Raw genomic sequence first — 22311 nt, forward strand, 5'->3', positions numbered from 1 at the left:
GAAAAACCAATGAATGCCTTTAATACAAAACTTCACCAAGTAAAGGTGTCAAGGTGCTATAGAAGTCAGTGGGAGATGCGCTGATCCTATTGGACCATTTTTAATCCAATTAGAAATTCTTGGGGGGTTTTTCACTACAAATTGTCGAGGTACAGGTATGGGTTCCAGTCTCCCATAGACTCCATTATAATTAAATAATGCAAATTTTTAAAATGATTTCATTTTTCTCTGTAATAATAATATATAGATATAATTAATCCTTATTGGAAGCAAAGCCATCTTATTGGGTTTATTTAATGTTTACATTATTTTCTAATAGAGTTAAGATATGAAGATTAAATCCGGAAAATCCCAGGTCCCGAGCATTCTGGATAACATGTCCCATACCTGTTATTCATTCTGTGCTTTTCTTCATTCGCACTTTTTGTATTCGGATCCACAACTCCTGAATTCTCACCTTATTTATGAGACTCACGGTGTGAGAAACCCTAATACAGAGGGATTTTATATCATGTTTCCTTTTCTGTTTGCGTGGTTACTAAGGAAATTAAGTTTAAAAACATCAGTAGACTCATGTAGGAAACATTGTTTTCTCCCCTTTTGATTCAGTGGAATTGTGGAATCTTATTTCTGCTTACACTGCCTCTTCCTATACTGTTGATGCTATATATTCAATATTTTTTAAATGACATTGCTCTTTCTTCTTGGGTTTTTAGGATATCCATCTCAACTGCTGACCCGTCGATAGTGGGCTAAGATTCCTAAAAGACGCTGTTTATTCCTGAACTCCTTGAAGCTATTCATTTGAGCCAAAAGTGCCGGTGGGAAAAAAAAAAAGATTCCCGCGTAATATAATGAAAACTTTGAACATATAAAATTCAATTAACTATGATAATTAAAACCAGTCACTGATGGCAAATGCAATTACAGAATCAAGAAAGTATGCCTGTGTAAACATTCAAAGTAATTATTCTTCTTTTACCCAAATTCTAGATGAGGCAACTTGAGATTCAGAACCGTTGCCAAAATCCCCTGGCAACCCCCGTGGCATTGTATTATTTTAACTTTTATGCTGAATCCTATGAACCTGTGAATTGTGTACAATATATTCCCTCGCCAACTATAAGAAGAATTTTGTTGATGAGAATGTTTTACTAAAAGGGATTGGTTTTTGGGTAGTTTGTTTATTAAAGCTCATACTTTCTGCTCTGTTTTTAATTTGAGATGAGATCATGGTTTGCTAGCTGAAGACAGGGCTTGGCTTGCCCAGTCTGATCAATATAATAAGTCATTTCAAATAAAAATTACATTTTCATAAGGTTATTTCCAATCCGGTCCTGAAGTTTGTGATGTGTGTGGTAGATCCCTAGATTTACAGTCATTACTTTTATGTACAGTAGTTGCCTTTAATTGTGTTTGACCCCGTGGTCACAACATACTGTGTGGAGTTGAATTGTGATGGGCGAATAAATGCGCCAGACACAAATCTTTTAAACTTTGGCGAATAGTCGCCAGCGAAAAATCCTCCACATCAAAAAAAAATTACAAAAAAATTGACGTGCCCATAAAAATTGTTGTGCGTCAAAATTATTCAGCCGCCCATTGACACTAACGCATTTGGACCAAATAGTCACGCTTCTAAAAATTATTTTGACCCCCATTGACTTCAATGCATTTTGCAAAATTTGCAAATTTTGCAGTAAATTCGCTATTTTTTTGGCCAACCATAATGGCACAGATTCGCCCATCACTAAAGTTGAATTATTATTATTATTAAAGTGCTGACTTTTGTTTTTGCTCTTTAACCAGAGAAACAAAAGGGCTGCTAAGCAGCGTTATTGCCTCTCTCTTACTGTACCTATTGTCTCACTGAGGGGTCGTGCTATATTCAGGGCTCAGGACAGTCGCCCATATATGGCAAGCTGCACCTGGCACACAGACCTTTATACGGACATCCCTGTTTTATACCAGATGTTTAGGTCTAAACTACAATAAAATGTCCATATCATGCAAAGTGTATTTAGGGCTAATCTACCTTGTACTTTAAAGGAGAATGCCCCCCCTCCCCACAATGTGCTTTAGTGTAAAAAAAATGTCTGACCCTTAAATGCAGAGAAGCGTGTAGCCTTCACGTCTCTTTGCCGACATGAAGTCTTCCGTAGCATGTGCAGTTGGGCCAGGAATTGGCTTCAACTGTGCATTGTGCAAATCGGTATTGAGACCCGAAGACAATACGAACAGCCGGAAGCCGGAAGGGGACAATGTCTGCAAGCTTAGGGGGGCTTTTGGTAGGAGGGGTTAAGTTCTCCTTAAACCTTGAGCAGAAGTTCAAGAGCATTATAGGGGGAGAAGAACACTTAGTGGTCATGCAGAAATGGTCTGGCTGGATAAAAAAATCTAGTGTGATGCTCAGAGTTAATTGCCAGTGGGCATAAGACAGCTCTGTTCTTACTGCATGCCATAGGCAGATTTAAAGGCTCTCTTGCAATACTGAGCACTGTGATCTCTGCTAGTTATGTGTGATCCTAACCTGGTTAGCCGTACTATGCTAGTTTATATGCCCAAACCTGTACTGTATCTTCTCTGTCATCCTCAAATGGGTGGGGGGATGGGTGAACATAAGTATATAAACCAGTGCTGCCCTGTCACTTCTGAGGCTTGACACAATGAAGATACGTCATGAGAGCAGCAGGGTGCTGTTGAATTGAGCCTGTCACCTGCCTCTGGGTGCCACAGTCCCATAGGTTTTGGACCAACCCACATATTAGAGTCATATCAGATACCTGCGAATACACATGGAATTCCCTCAAACTGGGCAGAAAGTTCAGAATCCCTTATTGTCCTTGTAGTCCGGGGGTAACCCGTTTGGGTACCTGGCTATGGTGCAGGATTGGTTCCTCTCACCCTCCCTTGAGGTTAGGGCACAATTTGTCCCCTTACCAATCTGATTAGTCTCCAGAGTGATGTCACTTCCTGTTCACAGTGACATCACTTCTGGTTTTGCGGATCTTCAGTTCGAAGGTAAATTAACTATTTGCAGATTGGTTGGGTAGCGAGTCTAGGTATGGGAACATACTGGGTGGCAGATGTGGGTCAGGTTGCTGGTCAGCTGGTCTGGGCCGAACCACTGGTCAGCATGTCCGAGTTGCCTAACCAGACCGGCGCAGGACTCTACCACATATCACTACCCTCAATAAACACAACAAATTCATTGGCCCACGTATTTGAGGAGCTGGATATATTTCTACGCTTGGAAATGCATAACTTTTATTGAATACATTTGTGTTACTGATTTTATACCATGGGAGTGCGCCCACACTGGGACTGTGCTAGACATGTGCTTATTGTATGAAGATCTAAGAGCTGCCATTACTAAATCTTATGAATTCGGAATGCGTCTGTTAACTTTTTTTTTTAAATGTCAATTTTAATAATTGCCTGTGTTTAAATTTGGTTATAAATAAAACAAAATCAATAAAACATCCATTAAAAGGAATAAAAGCAAATAAACTCATTTTTTTCTGTAAATAATTCAATGATTTTGTTGAGTCTTTTTTCCTGACATAAGAAATATAATGAAATACAGCAACATCTGATATAGTGGAACAAACATGAGATTCTGTTTAACTGCCAAGGTACGTTTCACTTTGATAACAGGCATCTGAACATCAGTTTCCTGCTGGCGTTTTCAACAGCTAAACCATCAGCCACAACATGTTCCTGAAAGAGTAACTTGTAACTGAAACCAATCGTTCTGCAGAACAAAAAATGATCTGTATAAGCCACCAAAACCTCTGTGGTTCATGTTAGCTGGGATTTCAGATTTGCTGCAAAAGTTGTGTAATTATTGTGCATACTTTTTTCTTTTCTTTCCCTATCTCTAAACAATACATTAGATCCTTAAAACTCATTTTATATTGTATTTAAGTGTATTTAAGTGCAGTACCATTTTTGTCTAGAGTTCACCAGGGGCTCATTCAGGGGCTTAAAATTCTATTATGAGTTGACGCTTTGGTGGATCAAGACCAGGACCCCTATGGAATTTGCTAGACTCTACCGATCTGTCTGTGTCTGGTCAAGGCAGTCTTTTACTTACAATTTGCCAACTGCCACAATGGGTCATAGGCAGGTGATAAAGACAGTGCCCACCGGTGCTTCCTACGTTGCTCAAAACCTTATTGAACTTCCTGGCACAAGTTTAAGTTTTGGAGCCATGAAAACATAGGTCTAGTCCAACAGAGTCTCATGAGGGTCCCCATGGGACTATCAATTAGCCTATCACAGTACCTACATGATATCCACAAGGAATTTATTCTTGCTTATGTGGCTCCCCAACAGTTTTTACATTTGAGAGTGGCTCACGGCTAAAAAATTTGGGTCCCCCTTCTCTACCATGTCTAACCTAACTTGCAATCAAGATAAGTAGATCATCAAAAACGTACCCTATCCTTAAATACAAAAAAAGGGCAACTTGTGATGCATGGATTTTAACTGCCATAAAACAGTGAGTTTTTGGTCTAGAGTTCACCAAAAAAAGGCATTCAGGGGCTTAAAATTCCATTTGAGTCGCATCTCTGATCAAGACAAGGCCCCCTCTGGAATTTGCTAGAATCTATAGATCTGTCTGGGCCTGTCAAGACAGCCCTTTAGTTACAATTTGCCAACTACCATTGGGCCATAAGGCAGGTGGTAAAGACAGTGCTCCTTTGTACCCTGTGCCCGCTGATGCTTCCTAACTTGCTCCCACCCTCCCTAATACAGTTCTGCTAAACGTGGGCAGAAATGTATTAAAGAAAAGAAAGAAATAAAGAAAGCACAGGTCATTGCAGGATGAAAATTTTGCTCTTTGAACCCTGTTAATGAGGCTCCCTGTGATTTTAAAATGAGTGGAAGGAAACCCAGGCACAGGGAGAACATGCAAACCTCTTCTAAGGTCAAAAATGAGAAACCCAGCAAAGCAGTGCGACCCATTGGGCAATTGTGGCCTAAGAAGATTTTATTTGTGTCACAGTGTTTTTAGGGCAAAGCAATTGTGTGTTTTTTGGGTATTTCAGCAGCCGTGTATTCCTTATCTACACCATCCAAAAATTACATGAAAAACAATGGCCCAACAGCAAGAGAATGTTTTACACAACAGTTTCCTCGCTGCACAATTGTTGCAGTGACGCCCTAAAAACATTATGAGATTGTTCCTGGATTGCATCTCTGTTTATAAGGCGACACTTTTCTGTGTATGTAAAAGAGCATTCATGGTTTATAAATTAATAATTTGTGGACATGCTGAATTTAATATTCAATTGCTTATTAGGTGGAGTGTGCTTACATTTTTAGATTTGGATCCAAAATCAGGTTTCTCTGATTAGGTATCGCATGTTAAATATTTGCACACTTTCCAAAGCTTACAATTCGGCGTTTGTGAGTGCAAGGCATAACACTTGGCAAGTTGGCATATGTTACATAAGTAGCAATTCATAACTTATTATTATGGGATACTGGAAATTTTCCATGCTCATGGATGCAAACAACGTTTATATAGTGAGTGTTGGATTTCTGGCATATGTTTTAATCATATAAATTATACAGCATTTTTGCACGGCCCTTGCTCTGGGAAGGTTTCAATGCACTGTTTGTTTACTTTAAATGAAGCCTTTTTCTTTAAAGAAAGCAATAAAATGATTTTTTGGTTGGTTGAGGAATTAGAATCCCAGTACTTCATACCTACACAAAGACAAGATACATTTATTCTAAAGCTGGCAAAAAGTCACAGTCATTTTAATTGTTACCGGGCCGGAGTGACAATACACAACAAATCTTTTCACCAGGCAAGGATTCCACACTTTTAGGGGGAAGATACTAAAGGAATTTCAGGAGTAAAATTCTAAATTCATATGGTTCAAGAAAGTGAAGTAAAGCAAAGATGGAAATTCGGCTCTGCTAGGGCAGCGAGCACAACATCGCTCTCTGCACTAGCGATGTGGCCCCCCCTGGACCCGCTCTGATGCTAAAGGGCAGATTTACCTAGGGTCGAATATCGAGGGTTAATTAACCCTCGATATTCGACCATCGAAGTAAAATCCTTCGACTTTGAATATCGAAGTCGAAGGATTTTGCGCTATATAGGAATAATCTATATTCCTATATAGGAATAATCGTTCGATCGAATGATTAAATCCTTCGAATTAAACGATTCGAAGGATTTTAATCCATCGATCGAAGGATGTTCCTTGTTTAGGAAGCCTATAGGGACCTTCCCCATAGGCTAACATTGGCCTTGGTAAGTTTTAGGTGGTGAACTAGGGGGTCGAAGAATTTTTTAAAGAGACAGTACTTCGACTATCGAATGGTCTAATAGTCAAACGATTTTTAGTTCGAATCGTTTGATTCGAAGTCAAAGGTCGTAGTCGAAGGTCGAAGTAGCCCATTCAATGGTCAAAGTAGCCAAAAAAAACATTCGAAATTCAAACTATTTTTCCTCTATTCCTTCACTTGAACTAAGTAAATGGGCCCCTAAATGCACAGGGATTTATTCGCCAGGCATGGATTCACTGCGCATTTTGCCACCTGTACATTTTTTAGCGATACTGCTGCAAAAATTTACCGCCAAAGAAATTTGCTGCAACAGAAAAGTTACGCGTGTAAAAATGGTCTCACGTCAAATAAATTTTGATGCCTATAGACTTTAAGGCATTTGGACAAAAGAGTCGCACGTATAAAAATTGTCACACATCTAAAAATAGTTGCGCGTCAGAATGATTTTGACCCCCATTGAGTTTAATGCATTTGGACCAAAAAGTTGAGCATGTAGAAATTGTCGAGCATGTAAAAGTTGTTGCACGTTTGATTTCAATGGGTTTCGCAATTTTTTTCAGGACAGATTCCCCCATCTATATTTACAAGTTCCTTTACAAATTTACAATGGCTACACCCATTTTAATACCTTTTGTTATCCCTTTCACGCATAAAAAGCTTTTATCAGCAGGAGAGATAAGGGGAAAAAAAATCTTGCAGTAGTTATGTTATCCCTTGCATATGGTTAGAATTCCCCAACTCATTAGTCACCAATCAACCAGTATTTCCATATTACTGTATATTCCTCTGGAAGACCCCTTCCCTCATAGGCCTCTGTACTCTAATCACTGTATTTTGCCCAAGGGTAATGCCCACATCCAATGGAATATGGAGCATAAAATAAAACAATTTTGAGGCATAGTCTCCTACTTTGGGAGGAGGTATCCACTGCCCCTAATGCGCATCTCTCCAGAGCAAATATCATCAGGATTTTTTTCCTCTCAGAATATTTTCAGACTAGATGAAAAAACATATTTGCACATCCTAGGGATTAGACTGTTAGGGCCCGGAGGCTCCACTAGGATTTTGTGGACCAAGGATGAAGCACAGTCCAACATAGTTCACATTATCAAAAGGGTTACACAAAGAGTAATCAAAGTCCAGGCAGCAAGGTTCACAATCGAAATAACAGGCCGAGGTCAAGAACAGGAATCAGATATAATAGCAAACAGATCACACCCAGGAACTCAATAAGATGAACCTATAATTGGGCAAGATCTGTAATGTTCTGGCATTGTAAATAGGCCAATTTGGTGTCAAAATGGGCATGATGATGTCATGACAGGAGCCCTGGGCGCCGCCATCTTGCCAAAGAGGACCGGAACCAGAGCGGAGGCCAGAGCGATGAGTATTCCTTACATAGACATCTTTTGATGAATACATCCTAGCCAGTATTTGTGATGAGTAATAATAATGGTGCAATCAATTTATCACTAATATAGATTAATATCATATACTGTATATAGATTAATAGTGGCCTTCTATAGTTCCTCCTCCAATACAGAAATACAGACCAGCCATTTCTGAAGCAATCTTCTAAGAGGAGATATTTAATCAATGACTTTTATAACCTAGAAATCAACTTAGTTTTTTCTAGCTTCTCTAAGAATATTTTTAAACTCGCACCATTCCTATGTCAGGTCCAGGGTTGGATTGGGCAGGCGGGACACCGGGAAAAAACCTGGTGGGCAATGCTGACCCAGACCTGCGACATACCTGAGATGAGATCTACCTGCTTCCTGACCTCCCACCCCTGCCCAAGATAGCGGCCTCAAGGGAGATAAGGTACGCGATGCATGTTTGGGGGAGGGGTCGTAGGCTGGGGTTGTGGCTGGGGGCCTGGGGAAAGTCATCTTACAATCTATTGTAAATCTATAGTGCAAGGTCAGCATGGTAGCTAAGAATTTCTCTAGGGACTATCTTTTTTTGTTGGGAATAGTGACTAAAGTGTTCTGTTCATGAACAATCATTCATGTGGTTACAATCATATGGAACCCGTCAGAAATATTTGCCAAGGGTATATGACACTGGCCAAACAGAACACTGTGGTTTTTTGAAAGTAGTTCAGAACGTATACTGACCAGTGATGTAAATGTAGTTTACATCTAATAGCCATTCATTTTCCAACTGCTTTGTGCTTTATTATCCAAATTTCCAAGTTTATAAAGCAAGGTAAAGAGCTTTATGGAAAAAAAAGTCAGCAATAATCTCCTATCATGTTTATGCATTTAAATTTAGAGCGCTGGGGTGGAAAGAATCATGGGATAAATTATTGAGAAGACAGCATGTTGGCTTAAGTTTCATGGTGCATCCATGTAACCTATACTTGTTCCTTACAGGAGGTTAATGAATGCAATTGGTACTATTTTTAATGCATGATATTTTGATTCTGTTTTGGAATGTCATTCTGCAGTCTAGGGTTGCTAAACATAGCACCTTAAAAATAGCCAGCACCCAAATTACTTCAGCCAATGGTCCCATATCAATACCATCATAAGAAATGTTATGCAGTTTAAAGGGATAAAATAATTCCAAACATTTTATTTTTCAGTACTTTTTATTTTTTTCAGACACTTCTAATTAGTGATGGACAGATTTAAAAAAATAACATTTTAAAACATCTGAGTCTTTTCTGCCTGTTTTAATTTTAATAGAACCTAACTGATCCTTTTAAAGGACCGGAACCATGCAACAACATAGTTTCAGAAAGGAACTCTGACATTATGATGAAAATATTGTGTAAAAATCTCATGAGATGAAACGATCTGCTGCTTCATAAGAAAGCCAATTATCCCACAATATACAGAAAAAAACTATGCTAGTATAGAGTAGACCCATGATATATTTTTGAGCATTGAGCATTGGCCACTCTCCCAATGATGACAGACCATGGCTTGGGTTGCTAGGCCATGCTTTGTTTTGGTCAGTTTTTAAAGCATAACAACAAATAAGGAGGGCTATGGGTGGTGAAAAAGAATGTAATAGCTTGACTTTCTGAGACTCAAAGGTTAAACCATTAGCATCTTTACTTAACGTAAGGCATTAAATGTGAGTGTTAAATAAAAATCAAGGTACTGTTGCCTGTAAAACCAACAAAGCCCACCAGGAGAACTTCAAAATTCCTGTATTGTAAATTTATTAGAGATACATAGTGCACATTGTGTTTCAGACCTCCATGGACTTTCCTTAGTGCTACTGTACATTGATCAACTTAAAAAGTACCCATTGAGGTCCACTATGAGAAACCACGGATGTCCACCAGGAAAACCTAAAATTCACAATATTGTGACTTCATTAAAGATATTGTAAGGAGCGCCCATGGCCTCCATGTGGTTATGATGCCACAACATCATCACATCGCGACTGGTGCGAAGATTTTAAATAAATAGATGCCGAAGATCAGAGTTCAATACCTGAGGTCTTTACTTGTTCCTGGGTGTGTCTAAATTCCTTCCTTCATTGATTCGTTGGTTCCTGACTCTCTGCTTCTTCCTGACTTTGATTCTTTGTTGCCAGCCTCGACTTTTCTGCCTGGATATGACTACAAGCTTCTTAATCCCTTTGGTACCGCATATTGGACCGCATATAGCTTCCTCCTTTGTCCGGACTTTACCAGATTACTGCACTGGGCCCTGACAGATCTAGTGCACAATATGTTTCAGACCTCCATGGGCTTTCCTTAGTGCTGCATTAATCAACTTAAAAGTATCCATTGAGGTCCACCCGAAGAAACCATGGATGTATCATGTCCACCAGGAGAGCTTCATATTTCCAGTATTGTGAATTTATTAGAGAGATTGTGTGCACAACATGTTTCAGATCTCAGGGGCTCCTTCTCATTTATTTGCACTTTTCTTGCCTGTTTCACAGTACTGGAAAACTGAAGTTCTCCTAGTGGATTACAAAGTAGTAACAGACCTGATACACCAGAAGGAAAAAAACTCAAACACTGGTAGCAGTTGAAACCACAAGAGCAAACTTTACCTAAACTAAGCACATATTTTCATACTGATAAATTGCTATAAACGTATGCATCTAAGTTAAGGCTTAGTATATGTAGTATAGTGTGATATAGAGCAGAAACTGTACATTTAAGGAAATGTTGCTAAAACAAACAGGCATGATACAGAACACACATGGGAAATACTGTATATGTCTGGCAGAAACATTTTGTTATGAGCAAAGTCTGAGTGTCAATGATGGTGACCTGGAACGCCACCCTGCTGTGCAAGGCTGACCCAGTCTAACAATTGATGAGTGACTTATACAGTTGCACAGTCAGTGAGGAATAAACGAGTTCATCAAGGTCAGCATTTGCAGGAAATCTGTTACTTATGTTAATGGTTTGCTCACATGGGCCCTTTCTCTGCTGTCTGGAATCTGTATCTCTTGCCTAACATGTACATATTTATAAGGGGAGAGAAAACAAGCTCCATGGATGAATCAAACACGCCTGTATCATCCCACAGAACTGGAATTTTAGCAATAGAATGGAATTTTCAAACCGTAAGCCCTGAGGTAATGAATTATAATATATGTTATGTATCTGTTACTTTCACTGCAACTGATATATATGTTGATATGCTTTTTTATGGTTGCTTTGAAAATAACTTATAGGGACTCTCATGGGAAAACATAGTGCTGCTCCAGCAGACTTCTGCACTGAAATCCATTTTTCAAAAAAGCTATCGGATTTTTTTATATTTAATTTTAAAATATGAAATGGAGCTAGACTGAGGGGCAAATGTATCAAGGGTCGAATATCGAGGGTTAATTAACCCTCGATATTCGACTGGGAATTAAAATCCTTCGACTTCGAATATCGAAGTCGAAGGATTTTGCGCAAATAGTTCGATCGAACGATTAAATCCTTTGTATCGAACGATTTGAAGGATTTTAATCCATCGATCGAAGTATTATCCTCCGACCAAAAAAAGATAGCCAAGCCTATGGGGACCTTCCCCATAGGTAAACATTGACTTTGGTAGCTTTTAAGTGACGAACTAGGGGGTCGAAGTTTTTTCTTAAAGAAACAGTACTTCGACTATCCAATGGTCGAATAGTCAAACGATTTTTAGTTTGAATCGTTCAATTCAAAGTCGTAGTCAAAGGTCGAAGTAGCCCATTCGATGGTCGAAGTAGCCAAAAAAACAATTCGAAAATTCAAAGTTTTTTTTCTTTTATTCCTTCACTCGAACTAAATGAATGGGCCCCATATTGTCAGTTTTCCAAGTGCACCCAGTCATGTGACTTGTGCTCTGATAAACTTCAGTCACTCTTTACTGCTGCACTGCAAGCTGGAGTGATAAAACCCCATCCCTCTCCCCCCCCAGCAGCCCATGAGCAGAACAATGGGATGGTAATAAGATAACAGCTCCCTGGTAGATATAAGAACACCAATCAATAGTAAAAATCCAGGTCCCACTGCGACTCTTTCAGTTACATTGAGTAGGAGAAACAATAGCCTGTCAGAAAGCAGTTCCATAGTGCACTCTTTCTGAAAGCACATGATCAGGCAAAATGACCTGAAATGCACCTACACACCAATATTACAACTGAAATTGATACACTTGTTTATTTAGGAATTCATTTTTACATGGTAGAATGAATTATTTGCAGTGTAAACAATGTAATTTAGAAATAAAAACTACACCATAAAAACCATGACATAATTATTTGCAGTGTAAACAATGTAATTTAGAAATAAAAACTACACCATAAAAACCGTGACATAATCCCTTTAAAGGCATGACTTAATATTGAATACTGTATGAGAACATAGTTATCATTAACAGTGATTGGGGGGCTGTCCTACCTACATTGAGACCACTATATGTACCAAGTATGTACCAAGTCCCATAATATACTGGACCCCTCCCCCCAATGACACTGGGTCTTGAGTACATACGGTTTTGAGTTTTGTACATACGGTTAAATAGAAATCTCAATGAATAAAAAACTTCATAAACTTCTCGCAAATATTACATTCTTGGAAGGGGCTTGTGTGCCATTGCTCCAGGGTATACCTTAAAAGCCATAGGATCATTTACTGATGGTGGAACATTGCACAAAATGTAAAAAAAATAGCAAATTATACAACTAAATCTCATTCACTTTGAATCCTACATTTAAAATGAAACAATGTGCTCTTTATTTGCTTCTTCTTAATAATTGAGTACAAATGCACATATGAATCTATGGCAGAGGTTCCCAAACCATCAGGAGAATTGAAAACCGAATGTCATGCAGTCCAGCCTGAAAGTCAGTTGGGATAATATTATCTTTAATATGAACTAGGGATACAGAACCCTAAAGTCAATAAGGGGCAGATGTAGATTGAATGTAGATATTCTGAACAATATACCCCCTAGAACTACATCTGCATGGCTGTTACAGTATATAAACATATCTAAATATCTGCAAATTATATATTAAGGCAAGATCCAGCCTGAAGACTAATTAGGATGATGCTTGGGTTGAGTGCATTTTTACTGTCAAAGATTCACCTGGAATTATAGCGGGTCACTGCTGCTTCACTGTTTCCATATGTCTGTTGACTTGATATAAGCTACAGGGGCTCCTGAAAAAAATCTTCAACCACAAAGGGAAAGTTTAACCCAGAAAATCTGAAAACATCTGCTCTGCACAAATAAAGGATTGGGATGCAGCTGCCGCACATTAGAACTGCTCCCCAACCTACCCCGCTATACAAAGTAAATGTAGATTTATGATAACCTCAACCAGATAACACAATGGTATCAGGATTTGTAATGTTATGGAGTTAGTGGTAAATCGTATTAGACCAGGGAGTTTAGGAGCTGAGATTTAAGGCTGCACGCTTGAATAGGTCATGGGGAGATTGGGATGATGGTACTCATTGGGACAGAAAGGCAATACAACATAATGGTTTCTGTAGACCTACAACTCCAAACAAGACATTGATATCCTAGCTAAACTGGTGGCAAAAAGGAATTTCCTATTAAGATTTGCTAGTTCATCCTGTAAATGAGAAGCATTCAATATTCCAACGAGTTTAAGATTGCATGCGTTGCAAAATACTTGGAGCACATTGGTTGTGTCCTGACTGCTTAGTGACATGCTGAAGGCCATGCTGATAACACATTGGTGTTGCACAATTAGGTTATAGGGCTGACAGAGTAAACAAGTAAAAACAAATAAAACATGGGAAAATCTTTTTATTTATGCAAAGCTGGCCTAATGGTTTCACGGCAGCTGTTCACGTGTTTGGTATTACAACATATTTTGAAATTATAACAAAGTGCTTCTAAACTGATCCAAAAATAATTCTCAGCAAAAAGCCGGTAACAACAAGTGTTCCTGTGCACAGTGTAATAGATCAAGAGACAGAGTACTACATACATACAAGAAATACTCCAGAAATGCTTAAGTGAACGTTGTACCTACAGAAAATAATACAGGAGAACCAGTTATGTTATTGTGAGGTGGGCTAAAAGTCAAAACCTTTGAAGAATCATAGAGATTTGAGATATTTTAATAAGAGGCTCACTTCTTTCTAGCCCGGCAGTTTTGGATACAAAATCTGGCCAGCTGGCCACCCTAAATGTCTTCAAGGGTAACTATCACAAATATCCTAATTTAATAAATTCAAGTTACTTGTTAAGCTCAACAATCTGTCTATCGTCATTCTCTATTCATGAAGGAGTTGGAGTCAGATAGTTAGGTCTAATACATCTTTTGGGGGGTTTGAACCCTTCGTCTAGAAATGTTTTAGAGCACCTCTCAAAATAATTTGCTATGACCGAAATAAAGTCTCTGGCAAGATTTGTGCCGGAGTCATTTATCTTGATTTTTTTAAATTAGTAATTTTTTTAAATTAACTCTAATACATTTACTAGGAATGGGAGCCCATCCCCAAAAGATGTATTAGGCCAACCTTTCAATCAAAATCTGATTATTTCCATTAAATAAATCTTTTATTTAATTTGCATAATTACTTTTTCCATCAAATCAAGGTTAGAATTAGTGTATACCTTCTGTATATGATGTCATAGCTTGCACCAGTCCCTGATTGCAGTCATGCAGTCAAAGGAACCAATTCACAAACTTTACAATCTATGAGTATGGACTTTTACACCACGAGCAACCAATCAGATCTTTTGTTTTCAAACTTGTAGGTGACTGTTAAAATCAAACTGCTGATTGGTTGCTATGGGCAACTTACATCACCAATGATGTTTTTCTCTATTGTTTTACAGAGCATGATAAATAGGGCCCACAGTTTGATACATTGTGCAAAGTGCAAAAGGTGGGCACAATCCACCATGTTTTCTGCACTTTGAAAACAGGGGGCATAGACCTACTGTATGTCACCTCATGCCTTAATGCTCTTGCACTTAATTTTAGGTTCAACGTAAATTACCCATTTTCATTGTACAGGCATAGGATCCCTTATCCGGAAAACCGAATTACGAAATGTAATGACTCCATTTTATCCAAATAATTCAAATTTTTAAAAATTATTTCCTTTTTCTCTGTAATAATAAAACAGTAGCTTGTACTTGATCCAAACTAAGATACAATTAATCCTTATTGGAAGCAAAACAAGCATATTGGGTTTATTTAATGTTTAAATGAATTTCTAGTAGACTTAAGGCATGAAGACCTAAATTACAGAAAGATCCGTTATCCAGAAAACCCCAGGTCCTGAGAATTCTGGATAACAGATCCCATACCTGTATAAAGTTTAATTTATTTTTACCTTTAACATGGCTCTTATATTATGACTTTTATTATTAGAATCCAATTGTTGTTTTAAGTGGCTTATCAAAGAAGCTTTCTCTTGCATTGGTTACTATATACAGGTGTGGGACCTGTTATCCAGAATGCTCAGGACCTGGGGTTTTCCAGGTAAGGGATCTTTCTGTAATTTGGATTTTCATACTTAAGGAGAAAGAAAGCAGTTAATTACTAATAGGTTAGCCACAAATGGGCAAACTACAACACTATATTTATTCTGTAGAATGCTTTTCCATACCTGATTGATCAGCTCTAGAAGCTCTCTGTTTGTTTAGGATAGCAGCTGCCATGTAAGCTTGGTGTGACATCACTTCCTGCTGGAGTCTCTCCCTGCTCACTCATAGCTCTGGGCTCAGATTACAGAAGGGAGGGGAGGAAGGAGGGGGAAAAGCGAGGGGGGAGTGAGGAGCAAACTGATCATGCTCAAGCCCTAGCCCTGGATGATTATGCTGAAAACAGTTGCCCTTGTGTACACAATAGAAGGAAAGAAATGTTGTGTTTCTATTTACATAGGACTCAGAGCAGCATCACATCAGCATGAAGGTTTACTGGTGTATTTATATAGACCTTTCTAATAAAGCTTAAATAATTTTAGCTTTCCTTCTCCTTTAAGTCTACCAGAAAATCATGTAAACATTAAATTAACCCAATAGGCTGGTTTTGCTTCCAATAAGGATTCATTATCTTAGTTGAGATCAAGAACAAGGTACTGTTTTATTATTGCAGAGAAAAAGGAAATCATTTTTAAAAATGAGGATTATTTGGATAAAATGGAGTCTATAGGAGCTTTCTGGATATTGGGTTTCCGGATAACGGATCCTATACCTGGGCGGGCCAATAATGACTTCTAGTTCTGCAGAATAAGATGTAAGAACCTGCTAAAGACATTGTTTTCTCGTAAGAAAAAGTATTTGATAATTTATTTTGTTAAGTAATTTGATTTCATTGTTCTTTCCCCACATTTTCATACTATCATGGAAAATACCTGCTGCACAGGTAAATATATGTATTTTCCACCAACTACTAAGCTATAACTGACATTTGCTATGTTCGCCAATGTACAAGGTAATTTAAATTGAAACTCTACAGTGTAAACTTCTTAGCATGAACATTCCTGCAGTCTTTATATTCTCAATATCTCATGTAAAACTGATCTCTCAACATTCCTTATGACGAACCTGCTGGAATGTTCAGAGAGATTACATTTACTTGAGACTGAGCCTTTATTTGAATCACCTTTTATTTGCTTGGTTTGCTGCAAGCAATGTATGGTTTTTACTGGAAAACTGAAGCACTTTTCTTTTAATTTTTTTTTTATTTGAAGGTGGTTGGACAAGGTAGGTTTTAGCAACACCCTACCTGATCCATCATTCAGATTGGGTCCAAATTGCAATTATATAGTGTAAGGGCTTACCCTGGTGGTCTGGCGGGGACGCGCCGGATTTACTTTACTTCCTAGTTATACGTACCAGCCACGTGACGTCATCATGCCTGAGGTGCAAAATTCAAATATTTAAAGGGGCCTCTGACCTAAACATATTGCCCGTTGTTCGGTTCGTCTTAGTGAATTCCAGGGTGCTATTCTTGTTTGATTCTGTATCCGATTCCTGTTGTTGACCCCTGCCTGCCTGACTAATCTGACTTCTGTGATCCTGACCCCTGCCTGGTAACCGTCTATTCTAAAATCCGTATTCTGACCCGTGCCTGTCTGACTCTTCTGATTGATATCCTGGTTTTGACCCTTGCCTGTCTGGCTTCACCTTAATTCTGCCTGCACCGACCCGGCCTGATTTGACTACGCTTTTTTCGTCTGTTCCTTGAACTGTGACCTCCTGCCCAAAAGGACTTTGTTTAACGATCGTGCCCCTCTGCTCGTCCAGAACCCTTAGCTTGGCTCCTCTCTTAAGACCTGGTGGCATCCAATTAGCCAAGGGCTCCTCCCGAGGTGAAAGGCAGAAGCAAGAACCGAGACTAGGGAGCCTAGCATTGGTTCTGGATTCTGGGTGCCGATCGTGACATATAGTCATCATTACAAGAAGATTGGTAGGAAAGCTTGGTTTGACCACTTTCACTTCAGGTATGGTCAAATGCCTCTAACAAATAGTTACAGGTAATATCGTATTTTATGTCCACACTAGTGAAATAAAACCGGGATGATCACTGCACTGCATGAAGTTTGGAAAAAAAAAAAAAACTTTTTGACTGCATTGCTTGTTGCAAAAGTATTTGTGTTTTATGTTTGTATAGAACGAGATTCTATAAGGAACATTTTTGCTTTCTTCCCAGTACTTTCCATTAATCACTATCTTCCTTTTTTGTCTCATTCCGTCTTGATGAAATGGAGCCCTTGGGGCAAGTAGAGTTGGACGTGGGTCACTTGACTTATTATATATAACCCATGTTTGTTTAACAAATCTGGGAACATTTTATCATTGTCTATTTGAAGATAATGTGTTTTTAATTCCTAATTCAAACAAGCCATTGTGTTTTATTTTTAGTAAGAGGTTTATGCCACACATTGTGACTCATTTAAAGACCCATCTCAATCAGAAACAAAATAATTCTTCAATCATTTTCATTAATTTATGTTAAAGAGTTTAGCTTCACATAGAGTTTACAAGATATAAATTTATTAGGGTCTCTAATGAGGACTATGATCGATAGAATGTACAATAAATACATTTTGTGCAGTTTTTCAGTTTCTTTTATCCCATACATAAATAAGTTTAGAGAAACTGGATACAAAGGCAAGAACATTATGGTGCCCCATACTGCTTATTCAAAAAGGGTCTGGCTGCACTCTGCAGCTACCACTAGATTGAAAAAGATTGGGTAGGACCATTGTCTGAGGATCAATTTTACCATTAGCACCCCCATCAATGGCAAATGTGTCTTTGAAAGTTGTGACAATGACAGTGTCCCCTGGTGAAACGAAATGCGTCAGGCTTTTAATTTTGGAAAATATATATTTTTTAACCATTTAATACCTGGCTCTTGTTTTTCGACTATTTATGGTCCGGTATGTGTTTCCTTTGATGTTTCCGTGAATACTCCCTTTGGTGAAGGTCTGGGGCAAGTGCACCTGGACCCACTGTGTATAGCAGTAAGCACCTACTTTGTAACTCTTCACATTGGTTATCTTTTTCCTTTCTGTGACAATGATACCCTGGCCTGGACATAACCAAGCCATAACTACCTTAAATCCAATCTGTCCCGAAGAAAAATACACAGATGGGCAGGTGGGAATCTGCTCAATGAGCAACCAGAAAAGCAAGAGGTCCTTCTTGCTACTTATCCTCTTATTATTCCCTGCCACTCCCTAGCACCTAACCTATTTTAGGCAACCTAGCCTAACCAATCAAATATAGTGATGAGCAAAAAATTTCACCATGTACAGAGTTTCACCATTTCACCATGAACTTCCGAGTTTCGCCGCCAGCGAAAATATTTGCAAAACTGTGCAGTTGTAGCATAGTAGTTGGCCAGATGTAAAGTAAAACAATCACAGACATGTTTTTAAGAATTTGGCAACATGGGAGACTATTGAATAAGGGGTCCTCTAACAATGTAGGGGTGTATACTGTAGCAGTGAAAAATGCATGTTATTTTGTCCTTCCACTTTTTATTGGTAGCCCCAAAGCAGAAACAAGGTGCCATGAAAAAAAACACCCATAGACTCTAATGTATTTTACTACAAAAATGACATGTGACCAAATTTGTCATGCGACAAAACCATTTAGTGAAATTTTCACTGTTTAGAAAATTTTGCCCACAGTTTTGTGAATTTTTTGGCGAAAAGAAATGAGACAGATTTACTCATCACTAATCTCATATATATATAAGGGGTATACAGTATATGGTGAATAAAGTAACCTCATTGTAAAATACAAGGATATTATCAGTCACCAAGGGGTTCAATGACCATATAAATGAAATATAAATTGCTATCCTCATTTTAAGTCAAGTCAAGTGACATAAATGACATCACTGGGCACCAATAACACCGCTAAGCGCCATTTATAAAGATATCATTTACAGTATATTGGTGATTCATATATATTCTGAGTGTTATAGGAGCGCTATGTAAAGGTCCTTATCAAGATTCCAGCAATATTTGATTACCAAAGCTACTGAGTGATACCCTGTTTTAATAATTTGTCAATTTTAACCAGGGTTTTCTAAGCCAAAGTCATTTTTCAAAATGTATGCTCAAACTGATGCCTTACTTTTAATGAAGCCCCATACTGAAGGAAATGAAGGTACTTTGTTTCTGCAGTTATTTGAAATACATCTCTGTGATTTTAGGTTTTATCAGAAGGAACATTTTTATTATGTACGAGAATGCCTTGGGTAAGGCTTACTTTCTTCTCAACTCCAATATGTTTCATCTGAATATCAAGATTAATGCTTCTTAATGGACATATGGGGAGAAGATGTTTAGACAAAATCCAAACTCTACTGAAGTCACAACCTTGACGCAAGATAGATGGATGTTAAGGAGGGTGTTTGTTTTCATTTAGTCAATTCTCTAAGCTCCCTGAAATCTCTATTGGAATCTACTCAGTCAAAAAAAACAACAATCTGCCTTGAATAACATATAAAAAGGCAACGCTTCTTTGTGTGCATGTCAAGCCTGATCCTACTTTACCTCCTCAAGACAACCTAGCATGTAACATGTATTGGGTGTCAGAAAGGGCTTTGCAGTTATCCTCTTTTATTTGGGAATTGTAACAACACGATTCATGAAATGTTACACCTTGTAAATAATGTGTATAATAAATTGCTGAGAAGTGCTGGATTATGTGCCTACTAGTCCTGGAGCAGAGATTGGATGATGGGGTTAAGAGTTTACTGGTTCAAGAGTAGAGAACATATAGTGAGTTTATCTACAAACTCTTTCGCTATTAAGATGTGAGAACAATAGCATAACATGCAGCAACATCTTTGTAGGTCACAACAACATAATTCTAGGGCCCTAGAACTTATTTGTAAAAATATTTGTAAAATATTCTTATTGACCCTATACACTCCTGGCCACTCTATCGTTGTCACTGGAAACTACCATTTTTAATGTAAGATTTACTAATAGTGACATTTATATAGAATTTAGCAAAAACATTTGAGAGTAAACTGAGATTAAAACTTAAATCAGAAAAACTTGAACTAGCACAAAAATCGCATTGTTCTATTTTTTACAAAATTGAAAACGCAACTGTTTAGAAATACTTAAATTATAAAATAGCTTGAATGTTGAAAATATACCATTTTTTCAATTGATAAGTCTTGAAAAGTCAACATTGCCTTTTTGTCTCAAGTTTTTCAAAATACAGAAAACTCATAATATAAAGTTTTAATAAACAGTTCCGCATGTATATATGCTTTATAACATTTAACCAAGATGTAGCATTAAATCCACTATATGTATTCAAATGTCAAAAGTCTATTACTGGCCAGCTGCAAAAGCTGGTTAGCAGTTCTGTGCTGACACAGAACCTCATAAGATAACCAAAATGTTTAAAATTGGAGGCTAATTTATCAAAAATATAATTTCTTTAGTTTTCTGAATTTCAGAAAACTTTAAAACCCACACAACTCAAATGTGTGCATAATTATGAAAACTCTTGATGACTTAAAACCGTGAAATAACTTCTTGAATGCAGCCATTTTCAATGAGTCAAATTTCAAATTTATCTAAAAACACGAATTGAAAAATAGTTTGATTTTTGAAAATACAACTCCGATTGATCTCTACGTGAACTCCCAAGTTTTTAGAAGCTGCATTATTTTCAGAAATTTTTTACCTTAATAAATCTTGAACATTTAAGATCGGAAAATCGAATTTTGCTGAGAAAAACTGAAATTGGAATAAATGTTTGATGTTTATAAATCCGAAAAGCCCCTTGCAGATTTAGACTGTGTCCTATGGTGTCTATAATAATTACTTATTTACTAGTAGCAAAAAACATGACAAAATATTTGCAACCACTTTTTTGCACATTCACATTGAATTCTATGAAAACTTCTCAGCTTTGCTTTGATGTTTTTTTTTTCTGGTGTCTTCTTTCTTTAAGAAATTCAAGGTTTTAGAAAATACTAGCAGTCAACTTTCACAATTTTGTCACCAGTGTTTGTTCTTAAATCGAAAAAATGGGAGATGCTCCTTGATACAAGAATATAATGGATTTTGAAAACTGTATATAAGGCATTCTTAAAGGGCATCTGTTGGGCAAAAATATTATGACCAACAAAATAGAGATTGCACTCCAGTTGGGGGTAACAATATGTCGTACATAGCCATGTGCATAATAATAAGGATAATATTTTTTCCCAACAGGTGCCCTTTAAATGGTATACCCTTGAAATATATGCTGCATTAATGGTATTTACCTTTTGTTACTTGCTATATCATTATTTGATTTAAATATTTGACTAGACTCCAGATCGGCAACAAAGGGTCTTGTTGTAGTACTGATAACTAGATATTGCATTTATAAACACTTTACAAATAGGGCAGATTTATCAAGGGTCGAAGTGAATTTGAGGGAATTTTAGAATTTTAGAATTTTCGAAATTCAAAGTAATTTTTTGGTTACTTCGACCATCGAATAGTATATTAGGACCTCGCATTTACTTAGACTTAGAATCTCAGTAAAAAATAGTTCGAACATTCGATAATCGAAGTGCTGTCCCTTTAAAAAACTTTGACTTCAATACTTCGCCAAATTAAACCTGCCGAAGTGCTATGTTAGCCTATGGGGACCTTCTACAATCATTTTCTAAGTCTTTGCACATCGAAGTAAAATCGTTCGATCGTACGCTAAAATCGTTCGATTCAAACTATTTAATCGTTCGATCAAACGATTTTATTTCGATCGTTTGATTGCAAAATTCGTTGAAAAATCCTTCGACTTCGATATTCGAAGTCGAAGTATTTTAATTTGATGGTCGAATTTCAAAGTATTTTTTACTTCGAAATTCGACCCTTGATAAATCTTCGCCTATGTGTGTGTTAAGGAAACATAAACACACATATTCCGAAATTTCAGAATTCCATTTATCCTAAAAAAATTCTCAGCCTAATTTCCATGAGTGGTTTGAACCTTGCAAACAAATTTCTGAATTCTCAGGAAAATATTGCCTTGAACATTGTTTCGCTAAACGGTTACTTGACTCTGTTTTGATAAA

This window comes from Xenopus laevis, chromosome 5S, assembly GCF_017654675.1.
Source record: "Xenopus laevis strain J_2021 chromosome 5S, Xenopus_laevis_v10.1, whole genome shotgun sequence".
Lineage (NCBI taxonomy): Eukaryota > Metazoa > Chordata > Amphibia > Anura > Pipidae > Xenopus > Xenopus laevis.